At 41.1% G+C, this 22,256-nt stretch overlaps 1 pseudogene across 1 annotated transcript in view; it reads right to left on the reverse strand.

Annotated features, from left to right (window-relative positions):
- Positions 1-22,256, reverse strand: part of LOC146798117 (cytochrome P450 2C16-like) — a 592,094-nt pseudogene that overhangs the window by 179,421 nt on the left and 390,417 nt on the right. The window contains exons 8-9 of the transcript XR_014968608.1: positions 17,909-18,076; positions 14,284-14,424 (exon numbers count right to left, since the gene is read on the reverse strand). The product of XR_014968608.1 is annotated as a cytochrome P450 2C16-like (transcript). The remainder of the gene's footprint in view (positions 1-14,283; positions 14,425-17,908; positions 18,077-22,256) is intronic.

Here is a 22,256-nt window from a genome sequence, read left to right on the forward strand (position 1 = left end):
GAAATCATATGTCCAAGACACATGTGACTTCTTGAACAAAATCAAAAATTTGAATTGGAGATCGGATTACCTTTTGATAACATTGGATGTGTGCTCACTGTACACTTGTATCCATAACAAAGATGGTTTGAGGGCGGTCGAACATTTTTTGTGCAGTAGACCTATTATATATGCCCAACATACTAGAATGTTATTGGATATGTTATTATTCTGTCTTGAAAACAATCTTTTTCTTTTCAATGGCCAAATGTACCAGCAAACGCAGGGTGTAGCTATGGGGGCCAGTTTTTCTCCGAGCTATGCCTGCATCTTCATGGGCTGGTGGGAGGAACTGGTCCTCATGCATCAATTTGAGCAGATCTATAACAACAATGTGATCTGTTGGCTTCGTTTTATAGATGACTTGTTTATTGTTTGGAAGGGGAGCGAAAATGGAGCTATTAAATTCATTGAAGAGATCAATCAGAATGACATTAACTTAAGGTTCACTTCTACCATCAGCAAACAAACAGTGACTTTCTTGGATGTGCAGGTTTCAGTGGACAATAGCATTTTAACTACAACTCTTTTTAGAAAGCCCACTGCGGGAAATACTGTTTTACATGCATCTAGTGCCCATTCCCCCCACCTAATCAAAAGTATACCATATGGGGAGATGCTCCGCATACTTAGAATTTGTAGCAATGAGGAGGATGCGAAAATCAAGCAGGCAGAGAGCAGTGCTAGGTTTTTAGCCGGAGGGTACAATATAGAGATTGTAGATGCAGCCATCAGAAGGTCACGCACGAAGGCGAGGGAAGATCTTTTAACATACAAGGCCAATACACCACAACCAGGGGTCATTGCTACCGCACAACCTGTGAGATTGATTTTATCATATTCTAAACATGAAAAACAAATTAGGAGCATAGTTAAGCACAATTGGCATTTCATCCAAGATGACCCAGTAATAGGTAATCAGATGCTTACCAATCCATCAATTACTTTCAGAAAAACTAGATGCATGGGAAACAAATTAGTCAATAACAGACAAGAGGATTGCCGTAAAGATATGTGGCTCACGGCAAGAAAAGGCTTTTTCAAGTGTTCCACCTGCAAAGCTTGCCAATTTGGCATTAATGTCAAAACATACACATCAGCTTTCTCGTCTAAGATCCGAGAAATCAAACAGCACCTAACATACAAAACAGAGTATGCAGTGTATGTTCTTGAATGTAGCTGTCAGCTCAAGTACATAGGGAGCACCAAATTGGCTGCCCACAAGAGAATATTACAGCACATACGGGCCATAACAAATAAAGATCAGAACTACCCAGTTGCCAGACATTTTCAAGCAGCTCACAGCAGTGATCCCAGGCATCTTAAATACTATGTAATCGAGGCGATCCCAGTTACTAAGAGGGGAGGTGATAGGGAAGCTAAGTTAAGACGACTTGAAACTAATTACATACCGGAGTTCGATTCCAAATATCCTGGAGGGCTTAACGCAACTGAAGACCTTTACACATATTTATAAATTATGTAACCCCCTCTTGGTCTTAATTTGCCATCTTTTACTCCTTTAAGATTGTTAAATTATTGGACTTTTTTCATACTAGTCATGTTTTTATAGATAACCAATTGTTTTAGTATTTATACTGTTCTTATTTATATATATTCTTGCTTGGACTTTTTAGGACAGATTTTAGACATATAGTTTTTATTGTGTGTCTTTATCATTGTTCTGATGGTACGGAGCTTTAGGATACTTTATAAGAATGCAAGCATTACTTGAGTTATCTCGATCTATTTATGGACTGTACTTGGAATTTAGTAGCTATTTTCTCCCCTACGGCATCAACTCTGGTGTATATATTTTGTGTATATTAACATGCATTTTTTTGCACATACCCCTTTCCAATATTTGCACTTTATTTGTCTATATTGACCTGCACAGCACTTTTGAACTTTTTTGCACCTTTAGATTTTATACATTATAAACATTTTTATCACTGGGCCCAATAGTCCAAGAAGTGATTGTTTTTTTTTAGCCAAATTGGTAGAGAAATTGAGATTATCTTATTTAAAATCTCCCAGGCACCCAATCAATATCTGACAATGATCACATGTATGTGAAAGACATTCCTTACGCTATTGGTAAATAAACTACAAGAAAAGAATTCAAAATGAATCTTTTTTCCTGGTGACATCTTATACAGGTATTTTACAATATAATATTATTATCCATGGGTGTATTTATTAGGTATTTTATGCAGGTATAGGGTAGCACATTTACATATTTTTTTATAAAACACATACTCTTATTTATGGTTGCGCTCATGGTCTTATAGATTAGGCAGGGTTTTAATCTCTCATGTATTATACGATGATTACCACTATTTCTAATGTTTTGAACTGTGGTCAGCTTCAATCAATTATGCCACATGATAGGTAAATGTTGGGTATTATACCATTATTTATTATTATGCATTGTTAAAATGTTCAAACTTCAAATGCAAGCTCCATCGATATCACTATGGTACAAATTATCTCTGTTTTCTATGTCCATGAATCCAACATTGTGTTTTTTTTATGCACTAGCACTTTAAATAACTGGCAAAAAAACCTGAGCAGTGTCATGTGATCAAGGCTGCTTGGACGGCCGAAACACGTAATGGCAGGCGAGGAGGAATAAAAATATTCAATTTCACCTAATCAGGTCTACGTTCATTCTTTTTCCTGGAGAAACTTGTGAGCGAAGAGCGGATATATATATATATATATATATATATATATATATATATATATATATATATATATTTCATTCACTGAAAAAACCATAGGTTTCAGGTACGTTATAGTTAGGAATTAGCATTTAAAAATTCACTGAAAAAACCATAGGTTTCAAGGGTGTCATAGTTAGCTGGACTTTTCACTCGTACAAAACCATTGAAATTCCCCCGTTATAGTTAGTTCAGCTAACTATAACTTGTGCGCCCGCAATGCACTGCTGATGACGTCACATATTGTCCATTGTTTTGAAACTTTTAGTTTCTATTTTTGAATGTGTGTGTCAAAGGTTATATTAGGGGGAGAGGAGGTCTGCCACGCTATCACAAGGATGATGTCATCAATGATGTCATTTGAGATGTCATCAGTGATGTCATGAGTGATGTCACTGACCATGTCATGAGTGATGTAATATGTGACCATCATCAGCAGTGCATTGCGGGCGCGCGAGTTATAGTTAGCTGAACTAACTATAACGGGGGAATTTCAATGGTTTTGTACAAGTGAAAAGTCCAGCTAACTATAACGCCCCTGAAACCTATGGTTTTTTCAGTGAATTTCTAAGGTTTTTTAAATGCTAATTCCTAACTATAACGTGCCTGAAACCTATGGTTTTTTCAGTGAATTTCAAAGGTTTTTTAAATGCTAATTTCTAACTATGGCTACAGAGATAGGACATGTGAAGAAAGAGGAAACAACGCACAGAAAGAAAAAAAAGAAATGCAGAAAGAAGCAACAGAAGTCCTCAAAGACGAAGAAAAGTGCAGGAAGAAGGATAACGTGCAGAAAGAACAAACAGAAGAACAGAAAGAAGCCTTGTTGCAAAATAATCCTGTACCCTCAACTTTTTCAGACGGACACTGGTGTTAACTGAGTCTGACTAACCAGTCCTAGAGCCAGTGCTATGTTAAAAGACACTCAGAATACAGTGAAAACACCTACATACACTAGGTAACACTATGCGTTGGGGTCCCCCTGTGATCAGCATGACCTCCTCTGTAAGACCCTAGTATATAATAGGGCAGGTGATTAAAACTACCTCTTAAAACGCGCCACAGGGCGTGTTTGCACACGTCACCTCAGGCCCCGTCCCCTCACTTCCCCACTGTGTAAGCACGCCCTGTGGCCGTTTTAAGTTGGGAGATTAAGTCCCCTTGAATCCTGAGGGTCCCTAGGGTCCAACTAGACCACTAGGTACCTCCAGTAAGCGCCACAGAGCTGCGTTGCAGAGAGATGTAAAAAGGGGCACGGCCTAGACCACCTCTCTGGCCAGAGGGTGCATTTGCAGAGTGCTGCTAGGAGGGGGCGTGGACTCCGGCGCGATGCCTGTCTTTTATTTATTTTTTTAAGAAGGAGGGCTGTGTGGCCCCCCTCCTTTTTCTAATTTACTGGCCCTGGGGACCCCATCCCCCAGGGCCTGCACCCTAATTTTTTTGTTAAAAAAATAAAAAATTTGCCCTCCCAAGGCCTTGATCGGCCCCGGGGACCCCAACCCCCGGGTCAAGGCCTTTTTTTTTTTTGTATTCTTTAGGAGGGGGCTGAGTTGCCCCCCTCCTCAGGCCACTTATGGCCCCAGGGACCCCATCCCCCGGGTCCGGCCTTTGTTTTTTATTATTTTAAAAAAATATATATTTTTAGAAACACTTAGGACATGCTGGACAAACCGTATGTACCTATCCCAATGACGATTTGCGTGATAATCATTAAAAGACAACTATGCATAGAATGAATCCACATGGAATGTATTTACACCGCTAGTGAAGCTCTGACATGTTTGACGCCCTACCGTGCCTAATCCCGGCGCCCCCGCCGGTGGGTACTCTCCAAGTAGACACCCTTGTTGTTTATTTATACAAACATGGATAGCTATTGACGGGCACATTCAATATACACGCACACCAAGCCATTCAAAGGGGATTCCACAAAAATTCGACCAAACTATGCAAAAAAAAACCCTCACGGTTAACAAAACACACATCCACCGCCGGATGTGTAATACTTTTTATTTTACTCTCTGGAAAGGAGACGAACATCACTTGAGAGTCACAGTGTGCTCCTGGCTGAGCCCAATGCTGTGTTACACCCACCAGTGCCCGCCGAGTGCCTCACACCTCTGTGTTGTATTCCACCAGCTAGTGCGTATGCTATGACACTCTCTAGCCCATGTGCACTGTAACACCACCCTGTGAATGTCGTGCCACACTTGCCTTCGCACGGGTTATATTGCCCCATCTAACGTGCCTTCCTCGATGCCTATGTTATAACGCACAGCGCTATGCCATACATATTACAATCTGGGATCCATATCATTGTCACAGTGCATATGCAACGTTACACTCCCCAGCACATATTTTATATTATAATTTTAGAGACTAGTTAGGTTACACAACACTGCCCTGTGCATATTACACTCCAAGGCCCATATCGCATAGCACGCGCTAGTGCCTGTGCTATCTCGCGCTCTCCAATGAATCTGTCATTGCGCACAATGTATTGCATATTATATTTCACGCCCCGGTTCATCTTATATCACACTTTTTGGTGCATAGTTTATACCATATACTATATCTAGTTTTCATTTTCAATCGTGCTCTCAGGACTATGTTCTATATAACACTGCGTCCACCTACCCTTTTCACGGACATTACATTTTGAGATGGGGGTGGAGGGTCAGGGGGTGTTTCTGCCAAGTGAGCCCGGAGTTACAGTCACAAACGTCCTCTTCTTCCTGAATAAAAGTGAGATTATGCTGCATACTTGTTCATATTTTAAGTAGTTCGCACAGACACACATTTTAAAAACAATAAAGTTCCTAATACCCACCTTCTCTGAACAGTTATCTTGCTGCCCCATCCACCTCCTCCCTATCCTCTGCTGTCTGAATCCATGGACTAGCCTCCTCCCTCCTGCCATGCATGGTCTGATGTGCTGCCACTGCCATCCATTTAGCATGATGTACCAATCCACTCCCCCTGCCCTCCATTGCCCAATTCTATGGCCCATCATTGACCTCCTGCTTAGCCTCTGTGCTTAGCTTGCTGCCCCTATTCTCCTCCCCCCTGCCATCCGATGTCTTTGTGCATGCCCCTGCTCCATCCCATGGACCTGCCACTCCTATCTACTCTGAGTGTTCTGTTGAGCTGCCACTTCCCTCCCACCTGCCTAGCATTGTCAGATGACTGTAACCTGTCCCTGCCACCTCCACCCTACCTGTCCACATGCCATGCCCCTATCCCCTTCCTCCTGTCCTCCATGATCCATTTTACTGCCACATCCTTCTGCCCTCCCTGGTCTGTTGTGCTGCAACTGCTCCTCCTGCCTGCCCCGTGCGGTCTGTTGTGAGGCCCCTTCCCCTGAACTCTCTTGTCTGTGCCCAGGTCCTGACCCTCCCTTCTATCCTCCATGGTCCTTTGTGCATGCCCCTGCACCCTCCTTCTTGCCCATCATAGCCATTGTGCTGCCACTAACCCTCCTGCTTGCCATGCATGGTCTTCTCTGCTGCCATGGCCCCTCCCACCTTCCCTGTGTGGTCAGCTAGCTGCCCCTGCCCCCTCCCACCTTCCCTCCATGGTCTGTGTGTATGACCTCATAGTCTCATTGTTGCTCTCCATGGTGTGTCTTGTTTCTAGTGCCCATACTGCCTGACCTCCATGGTCATCTTGCTGCTCCTGCCCTGCCCTCTTGCCCCAGCCCTCTTTTTCCATGTGCAGACCCCTATTCCCTCCCTCCTGGCTTGCCTGTTCCATTGTAATGCCCCTGATCCGTCCCTCCTGCCCTTTATGGTCTGTTATGCTGCAGCTTTCTCTCCTGTCTGTCCATTATGGTCAGCTAGCTACCATTGCCTCTTTCCCCTCTTTTCTCTGTTGTCCATGTGCATGGTACTGTCCCCTCCCTATTGCTTTCCATGGATTGTTGTGCTGCACTCCCTGATCCCTGCCCTGTAGGGTCAGTTTGGTGCACCTCTCCATGTCCCTCCTGTCCTCTGTTATACGAGTCCATGTCCCTACCCCAATTCCTCCTGCCTACCATGATCCAATGTACCATACTTGCAAACATTTTGAACTTGGTAAGAGGGAGATTTTGAAAAATAACTGGGGTATTGATGTTCCCCTTTGAGTTACATTAAAAAAGAAGAGATTGTAGACAGGAGACAGATCAAGTAAAGCCCATTTGAGCTTAAAAACATTGGACGTTTCCTGGCTGAAACGGGTCTGTTGGCATGTATGGTTGTACTACCACTGCCTCTTCCTTCTGCCCACAAAGGTCTATTATATTGCCACAGCCTCTCTTGCCAGTCCTGTATTGTTGGTTTGTTGCCCCTGTCCCCCTTTCCACTGCCCTCCATAGTCTATTGTGCTGCCACTGCCCTTCCTGCCTGCCCAGTGTGGTCAATTTGTTGCCTCTGCACTCTCCTACCTGCCTTCAATTTTCAGAGTCCGTGCCCCAGGCCTCTGCCTCTCAACAGTATCCCAATGAACAACTAGATTGCTAACATTCTATATTTATTACAAAAGTGTGCAACGCCTGACGTCATCTTGATGTAATCAAAACTGTAATACCTAGAGTATTTCCTTTAGAAATTACATATATGAGAGGGTCTTATTTGCATAAAAATGATGGTTAGTGCTCTAAAAAACTAAAATGAGGACACATTTTCTGAGTTTTCAAATAGCGACAAAGAACTTTTAAATTATTTGTAATCTTTATGTTTTTTTATGCAGTTGACCACTTGATTAAATGTTGCACCTAGGGGAGAGGATGTGGTGTTACTTCCAGAGCTGCAGACTTTGCAACTGGGGAACCAGGTTGGAGTTTCTGCTTCAGCTCAACATTCTGTGATTCTGGTCAAATCACTTAATCTCCCCATGTCTACAACCAGAATGAATTTGATCTTGTGTGATGTAACCAATGCTCATGTAAAGCACTCCAATACCTGACCAGTCTGCACTATATAAAACTGCAAATACACAAAAAATAAGTGCTTTGAACACTTCTGTCATTGGGCTACATGTGGGCTACATCTGGGTGATATTTGTGCTGCATTTGGGCTCTTTTGTCTCTGGTGGCCATCTTGGGAGATTTATTTGTTATGAAGTTTCCTAATTTCCTCATTTACTGCAGTCTCCTCAGTAGGAAATGCTTTCAGTTTTTTACTTTGATTCCACCAAGAAGGTATTCAGATATGTCACACATTTGCCATAAACTCTGAATGTTAGCACTCCAGTTGCTCATTAGATCACTGTAGTAAAGCTACTGCTCACCACGGAAGTCTGCTGCTGGTATTAAAAGTGTATGTTTCAGTCTGCATGTCAGAATATTTTTATGAACTAGAAGAGAATTTGAGAAGTCCAAATGTGCCCTAATTTTTCTTTCTGCACCACTAATCATAATTGCTGTGGCAAAATGAACCCCCTCAGTTTGTTCCTTTGTAAATTAAATGTTTTAACTGTTACCACTTTATTCAAATCAAGATGGCTTCAGGTGTGCCATACTTTTGTCATAAGTAAGACTGTTAGCGCTCTAGTTGTTTGTTAGAACACTCTGGGACATTCTGTCATTGGGCTATACTTGGGCTACATCTCGGTGATATTTGGGCTACATTTGGGCTCTTTTGTCTCTGGGGGCCATCTTGGGAGATTTATTTGTTATGAAGTTTACAAATTTCCTCATTTACTGCAGTCTCCTCAGTAGGAAATATTTTCAGTTTTTTAGTTTGGTTCCATCAAGAAGGCATTCAGATGTGTCACACATTTGCCATAAATTCTGAATGTTAGCACTCTAGTTGCTCATTAGATCACTGTAGTAAAGCTACTGCTCACCAGGGAAGTCTGCTGCTGGTATTCAAAGTGCATGTTTCAATCTGCATGTCAGAATTTTTTTATGAAATAGAAGAGGATTTGAGAAGTCAAAATGTGCCCTAATTTTTCTTTCTGCACCACTAATCATAATTGCTGTGGCAAAATGAACCCCCTCAGTTTGTTCCTTTGTAAATTAAATGGTTTAACTGTTACCACTTTATTCCAATCAAGATGGCTTCAGGTGTGCCATACTTTTGTCATAAGTAAGACTGTTAGCGCTCTAGTTGTTCGTTAGAACACTCTGGAACATTCTGTCATTGGGCTATACTTGGGCTACATCTCGGTGATATTTGGGCTACATTTGGGCTCTTTTGTCTCTGGTGGCCATTTTGGGAGACTTATTTGTTATGATGTTTCCTAATTTCCTCATTTACTACAGTCTCCTCAGTAGGAAAAACTTTCAGTTTTTTACTTTGATTCCATCAAGAAGGCATTCAGATGTGTCACACATTTGCCATAAATTCAGAATGTTAGCACTCTAGTTGCTTATTAGATCACTATAGTAAAGCTACTGCTCACCAGGGAAGTCTGCTGCTGGTATTGAAAGTGCATGTTTCAGTCTGCATGTCAGAATGTTTTAATGAAATAGAAGAGGATTTGAGAAGTCACTCAAAATGTGCCCTAATTTTTCTTTCTGCAGCACTAATCATACTTTCTATGGCAAAATGAACCCCCTCATTTTGTTCCTTTTTAAATTAAATGGTTTAAGAGTTACCACTTTATTCCAACCACGATGGCTTCAGGTGTGCCATACTTTTGTCATAAGTAGGACTGTTAGCGCTCTAGTTGTTCTTTGGAACACTCTGGGAAGGTGCAGTAGAACACAAAGGAATCAACTGACAGTCTCTGCCCTTGTTGGATGTACATGTTTTACTGAGAATGTCAGACTTCATTCTCCCATGACTGAGAAAGATAATGTGAATTTACAGAAAATATGCTCTCAGTTTAGCTTATTGATCACCTTCCAAACCTCTGTGGGAAAAGCATGAGAAAATAGTTTTCTCTCAAACATGATTCATGATATCACAGCAGAAGGCTTTTTCACATGGTAAAATCACCTTAGAACTACCTCTCTGCCAAATTTCAAGTAACTCTGTTCAGCCGTTCGGGCTGTAGCTGTGTCTAAAGGTCCTATGGAAAAATGCATGGGAAAAACGTGTTTTGGGACCCCCCTTTTTTCTCAGCCCCCGCTTGACGAATCCCCCCGAGACTTTCAGGGTAGGAGCGGAGCATAGCGCCCCATTAGTTTTGAAAATTTCGTGAGGATTCGTCGACCGGCGCCAAAGTTATTCCAAATAGAATGTTGCGGTTTTCCTATGGAAACAGGGTCCTAACTATAACTACCTACTGGCGACCGCCAGTAGGTAATATATATATAGATATATTTTACAAGTCGCACCGGAGGGGTGTCCGTAGAATACTGCAGAGTCAGAGAATTGCCACAGAACCCAGAAGAACTACATCTCTCATGATGCCATGGGTATTCGACATAGCGGACGTCAGACCGTTCTAGGAGGGAGTTGCATTTAATCAGTGCCTGAGCACCGGGTGGGTGCCATTTACTATTGCTGCTGAGCTTCGTGTGTGTCGAGAGCCGGTCCAGTAGGGTGCTACAAGCACCACTACTTCCAAGTCCTTTTGTTTAATTGATGTGTGCTCAGTAGTCAGTGGCCTGATTTCTCTGGTGTCATTTTTGTCTGCTAATTTCGCCCCGTTGGTTGAACCATTATTTCTGGTTCTTGCAGGGCAAATTCGAGCAGCGTGTATTTTCCTGACAATTCCACAGTTGTATGGTATGTGGAAGAATTGTTTTAATCCCTAAAAGTGTGGTGGATGCTGTCTTGTCAAACCATGTTCACCACACTCGAGTAATTGCAGTCTGTGGTTGTTTTGCGGCTGCCGTTACCAACTGATAAAGCTATTCATTGGTGTTCTCTCACTTTTGGGAGTTGAGTCCCAACTCATGCAGAGAGAACACATTCAGCCGGGACAATCTGGCTAATACTGGTGTTTACCTTCTGAGTGAAGAAGTATCGTTATCCAAGGAACTCTTTGGGATTTCCCAATTTGTTATGACACGTAGTGTTTTGTAATAGCATTACGCATTGGTTGCTCCTACAAAGGGTTACAAACTAACTTATTGTTTACTCTTGGAATATTGGAGCCACAGTTATGAGAATTTATAAGAAGAGTGACATCTAGCTATCACCCTGAGGATGTTACACTTGGATTTCTTTGTTTGCATTTCTCTTTGGGTTATACCACAGTTTATGCACTATCATTAATAGTGCTGGGGCACTTGTTTGTTTCTTTGTGTCTCTTCAACCCTGTTTCGATTCATTGTACAGAATCCTGGGTAGGTGTTGTTTCTCGAGAATTGGGGTTCTCAGGATTGGTTTGCCAGGAGAGGTTATTAATATGTGGCTCCATCCTTAGATCTTAGTGGAGTCTTTCACCACAAAAAGCTGTCTATGAATCAGGAAGAACTTTATTTTACAGGTATGATCAGATATTTAAATAAGAGATAAAACAGGTATCACTGTGCATGTATTGGTGCACTGTGTTCTAAAAGTTTTTGCTCTCGTTACATGTCTCCTTCCCTGCTGTTCCCATCCTTCTCTTCCTCCACTTGATCACTCCATTAAGTCTGTATACTCAATCTGACCTTGGGGCTATCAGGAGGTGGACCATATAGAGCAACATACGATCCTGAGGATTCAAGGCCACAACAATATATATATCATAGTGGCAGTAGCCACTGTAGTTTTAGTTAGGGTCACCTGTTGCACCTTTTACATTGTTGGAGGACTGAAACCGTTTGGTCAAGGGGGTGGGGAAAACACGGGTGGTCCCAAACTGGGCTTGAAATCCAATGCATTTTATGGAGACTTTTGTATTTTGCATAGTGTGAAAATTGCCAGTCGGGCTCTGCTGATATTAGGGTGCACAGAAAATTCTTTTGGGTATTATATGTAAGTAAAGTAAGTATTTTTTAATTTATAAGGTTTTTCATCTTAGTGATATCTTGTAGCGCAATCCTACTAAAAATAGCTAAGTATCCCCCAAAATAAACTAGACTGCTCATGTAAAGTTTCAGATTTACTACATGAACAATTGAAAGACCGATATATAGTCACATGCTGATGGAAACCTATACAAATATATGTAACAAATAGAATACATCTTAATCTACATATGTTTTCTGTGCTCTCTGGCTCACAAAATAAAAGTGGCCCCACAAGCCAAACAAAAAACATATTTCTGATGCACTCCTGTTCAACAAAATGATAAATTGCCCAGCAGTGACCCACACAAAATACTATTTGGAGGACATAGTAATTGGCCACAAGAAAAAAAATTATAAAAATCTCAGTTTTTATAACAATAACAATGACTGCCTTTCATTCGCTTTGGAGTTCAAATGCAGCACAATCCTACTAAATGTAGCATGGGGCCCAAAGAATAAACGAGACTGCATATGTAAAGTTACAGATTAACTACATGAACAACCAAAATGCCCATTTAAGTCACATGCTAATGGAAACCTATTAACAAATACATAGAATACATCTTAATCTACATAAGTTTTTTATGCATGCTGTCTGGCCCAACAAGCCAAACAAAAACCATCTTCCTTATGTATTTCTGTGCAAATGGAAATTTGACCGAACAGTGAGCTACAAAAACTACTCTATGAAGGACATGATAATTGGCCATTAGGAAAAAAAAATCTTATTTGTATAACAATGATTGCCTTTCAATTACTTTGGACTTCATATGTAGCACAATCCTAATAAAAGTAGCAAGGAAGGTGGAAAAATAAACCAGACTGCATATGTAAAGTTTCAGAATTACTACATGAACAACTAAAAAACACATTTATCGTCACATGATTATGTAAACCAATAAACAAATACGTAACAAATACAATAGATAAAGAGAAAGAAATCAAATTAACTCGGATTTCCACTCTGTTGTTATAGTTAGTATTCCCAAAATAGGAATTCCTAGCATATTAGCTCCCTAATAACCTTTCACCCATTTGAAGAATAACCATAAAACTTTCCAGACCTATAGTATTTTCAATGGATGTGAGTGTATTAGCAATTTTGAAAAAATCTCTGGTGGGGTTATAGAGTGTTAAATGCACGATTGATAATAAAAAGCCTGAGCTGTCTTGGTTTTGTTTTATAGGAATGCAGGTGTAGGCCCTTTTCGACTCATCCATATAATTCATTCTCCACTGTCCTTTTAATGACTTACAGCAAGGTTTTGCTGTCATAACTTTGGCGGTGAACTACAGCGTTGGAGATTGGTGGCATGATTTGTAATGTTTTGGTAGTGTTTGATTTAATGCATTAGTCATCCATTTGTTAAAGATCCTGGTAATATTGGAAGACTGTAAGTTAAATGAAGGTACGTTTGTACTCTGCCTTGAGGATCATTCTTCCTTCAGACCTTCATTCAAGGATATTTGTATGAGGTGGGCCATTGAGGGGACATTTGATTTAACTACCATTTGCTTGGTGATCTTTATACTCAAAAATATAGCTTAAAGCTCTGTCCAAGGTATGATCTTATAGAATGTTATCATCATAAACTTTATTTTGGCCACAAAGGCCATAAAAGTACCATCAATTTTTACAAAATACAATTCTAAAATACATCAAAGTCGACTCACAATTGTACATAAAATAGTATAAAAAATTACCAAAATTACAGAGATATATTTGAGCTTAGTAATTAATTGCAAAATTTCCTACATTTGATCCACATAGCATTTAAAAAACGTGAAACTGCAAAGACATTTGGAGGATGGGTGTCGTATTTCAGAACTCGCAAGGCTTTTTCACACTCTCTAAATCCCAAGTTTCTACAGATAGGTTTTACCCAGCGTTTTCTTTGCAGGTGATACATTGGGCAGAAGAAGAAAACATGTTTTTCATCCTCCATTCTATAACCACAGGCATGGCAAGCAGTGATTTTATTGGGGTCCCAACTTGAGGTAAAGGACCTGAGCGGTAGACTGCCTATTCTCAACTGGAAGTACAACTTCCGAGCAACAGCAGGAAAGATCAGATCTAAAAATACCTCCCTCCTTATAGAATGTTATGACAAGGGAAGGGTTGTCTAGGATCTGGTGCAGGGTATGTCCCGCCTTGTGGGTGGGTTCTCATAACAGTTGCTGTAAGTAAGACATTAGGCAGCTGAACGTGGAATTATGGAAAATAGTGTTTTCACAATCAGTGAGGCAATTCCAATTGTAGGTAAGTCGCTTCAGTGGAGATCATTGCCATTCTGGTTTGAAGTCTTAGGCCCATATTTATCTACATTTCTTGCAATGTAGCAAGCCACCATATTTAAAATTATACAGCACATTCCTGCTCTGTGCCAAGGTGGCCTTGCATGGCTCTGGAAATCTCTTTTGGTGCAAGGGTGACGCAAAACCTTGATAAATAAGGGCCTAAATATGGTACACATTCCCATGACACTTTTGAAGAGCCTAGAAAATTCCCCAGAGTGACATATAGAATTTCCACCAGTCAAACTAGAAATCCGCTATTTAAGCACTTTCTGTCTTGATTATTGACTTCTGCATCCAATACTCTCTAGAAGTTCTATAGCTGTTCGTACTGTTGAAGATAAATTCGAATACCTGTAGAAAACGGCATGAGTGCATCATATTTCTTCACGTGTCCGTCGTCATCCAAGAAACGCCTGGGGTCAAAACATTCTGGTTTCCAAACTTCTTTTGGTCATGGAGCACGGAGGATAGTACTGTGATTACATCCATACCCTGTATGAACATATGAGACAGTAAAGTGAATTACACAGTAGAACAAAAATCCTAAGGACATTGTTCCATTTAGATTGTGACATTTTTGAGCACATATGTCTTGAAAGTAGAAAGACTAAAGTCTTTGATTAAAAGCATGACTGAGTGATGAAAAGCAAGAGTAATTGTAAGAATGGTCATGAAAGTATATAAATGCAATTGAGAAAATATGTTTCCTGGCAGCAAGTGATGCATGATTCATCCTCCATGAGGGACTTTTAGTTGTCAAGCAGACCAATTACTAAATGGTAGAGTGATATCATGTTTTGCACAATCCTGATTTCTCTTCTCTCACCCACTAGCCACACAAAGCGCCTGTCCTAAGGCAATGCCACACCATGCAGCCACCTGAGGTACCATCCGCTGAGACCACCGGATTGATCCTGAAAGCACACATAGATGCATGGGAGGCGATGTGAGTCATGGAATTTTAAACACACAAAAGATGATGGGAGGCTGCTTGCAATAAGTCTAACCAATTCAATAGTTCAGGGTAGCACTCCAACCCATTATTCTTTTGCTCACCATGACACCTAAGATTGCAGATTAGCCTTAACCCGGCTATTCATGGGAACAGGTCAGCCCGAACTACCATGCCAGGTCCTCCCTGAAACAGAACACAAGCAACACAGGCCCGGTTTCTCCATAGTTATTGGGTCTTCAGCTATATTCCAGTGACACAGTGAGCATGGGACCCACAAATGGGCATACCCATGTCACTTATAGCACTACATAAAACACACAAAAGGGGATAGGAGGCTGCTCTAATAAGTATAACCCCTGCAATAGCTTAGGGTAGCATTCCAGCCATCATTCTTTTGTTCACCATGGTACCTCTGTTTGGACCCAGCCATATGCAAATCAGCTTTGACCCTGCTCCTCATGGGAACATTCCAGCCCGAACTGACAAGCCAGGTCTTTGCTGAACTGGAACACAAGCAACCCAGGACCGGTTTCACCCTAGTTATAGGCTTATCAGCCGGGTACAGCTTGGTTCCAGTGACACAGTGAGCATGGGACCCACGTCTAGGCATACCCATGCCACTTAGAGCAGTACATGATATAAATGAAAGGTGATGGGACACTAGTAATAATTCTAACCACTAGCAATAGCTCTGGGGTAGAACCCCAGTCCATCATGCTTTTATTCACCATGCCACCTTAGTTTGGACCACCCATATGGAAATCAGTCTTGTCCATGCCCAGACTGAACTGCCAAGCCAGGTCCTCCCTGAACCCGAACACAAGCAACCGAGGATGGTTTTGCCCTAATTTTGGGCTCAGCAGCTGGGTAACAGCTTGGTTCCATTGACATATTGAGCGTGGGCTCTATGTCTTGGTATACCCATACCACTTAGTGCTGTATATGAAATACACAAAAGGTGATGGGAGGCTGCTTGCAATAAGTCTAACCACTGCCAATAGCTATGGGTGGCACTCCCACCCATCATTATTTTGCTCACAATGCCACTTCGGTCTTGTCCCTGCTCCTAACCTAATGGGAACAGTCCAGCCCGAACTGCTAAGCCAGGTCCACCCTTAACTGGAGCGCAAGCAACCCAGGACCAGTTTAGCCATAGGTATGGACTCACCCGTCGAGTACAGCTTGGTTCCTGTGACACAGTAAGCATGGGACCCACATCTGGGCATACCCATGTCACTAAAGGCAGTACATGAAACAAACAAAAGGTGATGGTAGGCCGCTTGCAATAAATCTAACCACTGGCAATAGCTCAGGGTAGCACTCCAACATATCATTGTTTTGCTCATCACGCCACCTCGTAGAAACAGCCATATGCAAATCATTCTTGACAGTCCTCTTCCTTGTAACTGTCAAACCCAAACTGCAAAGCCAGGTCATCCCTGAACTGGAACACAAGCAACCCAGAACTGGTTTCACCCTAGTTCTGGGCTCATCAGCCTGGTACAGCTTGGTTTTGGTGACACAGTGAGCATGGCACACATGTCTGGGCATGCCTTTGCCACTTAGGGCGGTACCTAACACACACAAAAGGTGATTGGAGGGTGATTGCAATAAGTCTGGGTTGCTTGTGTTGAGATGTCCTGGTGAGCAAAAGAACAGTGTGCTGGGATGCTACCTGGAGCCATTGCCATTCCATTACAAGCAGCTTACCATCACCTTTTTGTGTTTCATGTACTGCCCTAAGTAGCAGTGGTTCTCAAAATGATCCTAACTTACATGGCAAGAGCCGCTTCTGGGCAAAATGATCCATGATAACAGATCTGTCATTCCACACAGGCACAGTGTACCAGTCATCTGATATGTGTTTACCGAAGATACACTCCAACATGAGAGTCCTTCTTCAGGACAGTAACACCATGGCAGTCCTGGGTTGAAAAATCCTTGAAATGTCTACCATGCACTGACAGAAACTAGGCGTGGGTGGTGATCTCTGCTTCGTTTGCAGAGTTTGCAGAGTTTTCGGCACTCTGCGGAGCATGCAGAGTTCCAAAAAAGGAGCCGAGTTTTTCCTCGCTCGCGCTTGCCATCATCAAGTTGGTGAGTGCATGTGAAAAAAACGACCTCCCGGCGAAATTTCTCAACGCGATGGTCAGATTTCTTAACGTAGGTGGTCGTGGATGGTCACGACTGCTCACTTTGAGAAACTTTTTGTTCGCGTTGAGAAAGCAGCCGCTCGAGTAGGACATCTACTCGAGCACCAGAAAAGAAGTGGAGCCCTCTTGCACTGCACATTGTGCCATTCTTGTTGTTACAGCAAAAAACAAACACCCGGCACTGAAAATCACTGCGAACAATGTGACCAAATGATCTCCGCCACTTGCGGAACTCCGCGTAACACGGCAGTTTTTTAGTCACTTTGCAGAGTTCTGCATATTGGAACTCCATGAACTCCGGCCAGGCCTAGCAGAAACTTCCAGGCAAGGAGGCATTTCAAGAATTTTTAAGTCTAGGATCACTATGGTTTGCTTTGCATGCCAGAACTGAAAATACATCTGGGGAAATTTGTATTGGAGGAACTGCCCCACAATTGAACTCTCCTATGTTGGGTTTGCACCCATCTTCAGGCCCACTGCAAGGGAGTATCTAAATGTGAAGGTGGTTGGGGAAAGGCAGAAGTTGGCTTCTCAGATATTTGTGTTTTTTGACAGATGTCCCTTTACTGTCCACCTTTAAATTCGACTTTGAGTCTATAATTTTAAACATGTTCTCAAATTGCTACTTAAGGAAACTGATTAGATATTTGATTCACTTAACAAAGCAATCTTGAGTCTCTACATAGCATACAAAAAAGTAATTGAATAAGTGTCTATTATGAATAGTGGGTATTAAATTGAGACTACCAATATTTTCATCATATCAAGGCAGAGCATACTACATGCCTTTACCCACATTGTTTAGTTTTTCAGAAAGCCAGTTTTCAGACTACAAGTTTACAATGCTCCCTATATATTTTATATTTACCTTTGGAATGAAGTATTTCCTAAATGTGGTGTCACGTTTCAAGGAAAATGGTATATTCAGTGGTACGATATCAATGAAGCGCTGGATCTCATGGATTACTGCTTCGGTGTATGGCATCTTGCTTCGGTCCTCCATACATGGTGGGCGACTTTGGCCGATCACACGGTACTACTCTGATGTAGTGCTTAATTGAAAAAAAATCACACACACAAATAAGCACAGGTGTCCCAAACCTTTCTTAGGACGTCGCCGCTCTTTTTTACTACTGGTTCACCTACTTTATCAAATGGCACCACCTACTGAATGCATGTACAATGCCCAAACTGGATAGTGGTGAGAGAGAGGAGCAAGCAAGTTGTCTGAAAGGGAGATTAGGAGGTATTCTCCCTCAGAGACAATTTTGAAAAACGTAGTCAAATAGTATATGTTGAAGTCAGATTTTCACTTAAATTTGCTAAAAACCTTTATACCCTAAGAGGGCACTCTGAAAGGGCAACAATTAAATTTCACTGTACTTCCATGGTCTGGTATGGGGGAGAGCAAGGGCAGTCATATTTGAAGAGGTGCTTTGTCTTTAATTCTACTTGTTACATTTTACTACAATGCTAAATCATCATAGTTGTCACTAAGGTCAACAGAACTATACTCCTTTTATCTACTTAGTTAGAATCTAAGAGGCCTATTTGAGAAAAAGTCAGGCAGAGCAGTGCAGCAAGTCACCTTGCTGAGCTGCGATGTCCTGCCTGACAGGTAAAGGGCCCTTATTTGACTTTACAACAAGGTACTTAACAAGGTCGCCCCCTTTCCCCTTTACTTTTTGTCCTTTATTTAGAGTAATTCCTTGAACATATTTGTTGTAATACACTTACCTCCGGATTTACAAACAATTCCCTAGAGATTAAATTATCTGCCTATGCTGATGATGTTCTCATTTACATGATTAATCTCCTGATCTCCCTGGACCCTTTCCTACCACAAATTGTTCTATATTCTAATATTTCTGGATATAACCTTAATTTTTCTGAAGTGTTACTATTGAATTCCCTTTGTTATCAATGTATGTTTGTCGATACTAATTTTACAAGGTGTACCTCCAAAATTAAATACCTTGGTGTCTGGTTTTCTCCTGGTATCTCCAACACAGTCAGTCATAATTCTAATACTCTAAAATCAAAATTAAAAACATTACTCTCCTCTTGGTTTACTTTTATTTGTCATGGTGGGGTAGACTTGATGCTATTAAAATGATTGTACCACATGTTCTTTATACAATCTCTATGCTACACTTCAAGATCCCTAATTATTACTTTTCACAAAGCAACTACATTTGAGCAAAATTCGTTTGGAACAATAAACATCCACATAATGTCATTTCTAAACTTAAACACAAGAAGTTTGATTCCCTGATTTTAAGCTTTCTCACTCTGCTTTTTTGATTAGACAATTTCATGTTCTAATTAATGACTTTCAAGACTCACTCATTCCACGATGGATTAAATTTGAATGATCCATCTTGAATGATTTCTCGTTCAAAGATGTTTTATATCCAACAATCCTACTTTACACTACTCCCATCATTTGTTGCATACACTATTTTCGACTGATCTCAATTTTTAGCAATGTTATTATCCTCCTCAATTTGGTATAGTAAGTTTCTCAAATTTCATAATAAATCTTTTTACTTTAAACACTAGAAGGAAAAGGGCATTCACTATAAGTATAATTATGTTATACCTTTTCCACAATTGCAAATCAAATATCACTTACCTAGTTCTTTTTTTAAAGAATACGAATTAATCTCTTCTGCCCTCCATTCCTTTTTTCTCATACACAAATTCCCAACTCATTTGATTGCACCTCTGCCTTTGACACCTTTGGGTATCATTTGACTCTATTCCTAATGCGGTCAGAATATATACCAAATTATTATCACCATCTTCTGTTCAAACTAAAAGCTCCTTTGAAATATAATGGAAAGCTGATCTTTCCATCTTGTGTTCTGCACAATTCTGGCATAAAATCTGGCTTAAAACATTTAATACCTATAAAGCTGCTCATATTACGCAATCTCTATTTTTTGTTTTCAATAGAGCTGTCATTACCCCAGAATGAATTTCTTTTTTTTTTTTAAGTTTGAGTTTATTGAAAAGATAAAGAAAGGAAAAGAGGGGGAAGGGAGAGGGGTAAAGACATTGTGATAAGCATGTACGGAGAATAAGCAGTTCAATAAAAACTCTCATTAAAAGCAAACAAAACAAGCATGAGGTCTACAGAAACAAACTTCCGTAAAGTGACAAAAAATACCATATAATATAGTAGAACGCAATATCATATCAGAAAGGCAATATAGAACAAGGAAATCATGGTGGTTTACGCACCTCAACTGTGTCAGGGTCTGGAGGGACATGAACTGGGGCAAGGGAGGAGAGATAGGATACCAAAGGAAGCCAAATTAGGTCACGCTTAATTGCTAAGGAAATAGGGGATACGTAATTAGTATCTAGACGATGATGGAAGCAAACTGCATTCCACCAAGATTGATAGGAGACATTTGCAGCCTGCTTCCAATTAGAAGTAATGGTATGAAAAGCCACAGCAATTAAAAGGTCAAGTAATAAATAATGGGAAGGAGATCGTGGGAGGGACGGTGATAGGGAACCTAGAAAAACTTGTTGAGGGGAAAAGGGAATTTGAAATTGGAATATCTTTTGTATTTGCGTCCAAACTAGGCGCCAAAATTTGGAGATATGGGGGCATTCAAACAACATGTGATTAAGATCTGCAATAGGACATGAACAGGACCAACAAATAGGGGATGTGTTTGATGAAAAACGGGATAAAGCAAGTGGAGTACATAAAGTTCTATTATAAATGAAATATAAGGTTTGGGTAGTGTTAGCAGCTCTAGAGGTCTTATGAAGCTTAGCCCATAATTTGTCCCAGAGGGGTATTGGCCAATCCTGAGAAAGATCCCGTTCCCATGTATCCTCAATTTTAGATTTTGATCTGTCGAGGGAGTGACGAAAAGAGTTATAAATGGCAGAAGCTGAAGGAGACGCCTCCAATAATAAAGAAGTAGCTTTGCGGTCCGAGGGAATATCGGTAAGAGGCACTAAGGAATGGAGATATGAAAACAGAGCTGGGAGAAGAGCAAGATATTGCGAATGAGCAGAAGAGGGCAGTGAGAAACTGGATTGAAGTTCCTGGAAAGGAAGTGGGGTATCCTGGGAAAGTAATTGAGAGATCCAACACAATCCTCGAGAATGCCATGACTTCCAAAATATGGTGCGATTACGGATTTTGAGAAGAGAGTTGTGCCATATCGGTTGGTTGTGAATAGAAAGGAGGGAGGGGTAAGACGATGCTATGTAAGGGAGAAGAAGAGTACGGGAATAGGAGATAACAGGCGTACGAAAGCGAACTAAAGAAGATGAGAAGGACAAGAACTCGCGGAAAGTAAAGGGGGATAAAAAGGAAGATTCCATATTTAACCAGACCGGTGGATAGCGCGGGAGATCGAAAGAGAGACAACGGGTCGATAGTTTCAAAGTGAAAGCCCGATGATATTCTCTGAAATCCGGAAAGCGCACGCCAGATTGGGCCTTATCCTTACGTAATGAAACCAAAGCTATCCGAGACCGCCTGCCATTCCATAAGAATTTCAGCAGCAAAGAATCAATCCGTTTAAAAAAGGAAACTGGAATGTGTATTGGAAGCATGGAAATGGTGTAAAGTAGAAGGGGGGATAACATCATTTTTATAGAATTGAGCCGACCCCACCAGGACAGAAAAAGCGGATTCCAGCGTTGAATAGCTGTGTCCATTTTCTTGAAGACATAATCAACATTGAATTTGAGCGTATCGGACAAAAGAGGATCGAACCAAACACCCAGGTATTTGATCTTTGATGGTTGCCATGAAAAACCTGTTTGGGAAAAAAGGTGTTTTTGACAAATGGGATTTAAAGGAAGAATCTCACACTTATCAGCATTTAAGCGATAACCAGAGACCGTGGAAAAGGAAGACACCTGTTGGAGAAAAGAGGGAATAGAGGAAACGGGATCAGAGCAGTAAAAAAGAATGTCATCAGCATAGACCGAGAGTTTAACCTGATGCGAACCAAATTTAAAACCAGAAATATTGTTGTCCAGACGAATTTTGGTAAGGAAGGGTTCCAAGGCTAAAACAAAAAGTAGAGGGGAAAGGGGACAGCCTTGTCGCACTCCTCTATGTAACGAGAAATAATCCAAGGTCATCCCGTTGACAAAAATGGAAGCCTGGGGATTAGAATAGAGTAAAGAAATAATAGAGATGAATTTGGAAGAAAAGCCGATCCAGCGCAAAGCTT

The sequence above is a fragment of the Triturus cristatus genome, chromosome 9 (assembly GCF_964204655.1).
Source record: "Triturus cristatus chromosome 9, aTriCri1.1, whole genome shotgun sequence".
Classification (NCBI taxonomy): domain Eukaryota; kingdom Metazoa; phylum Chordata; class Amphibia; order Caudata; family Salamandridae; genus Triturus; species Triturus cristatus.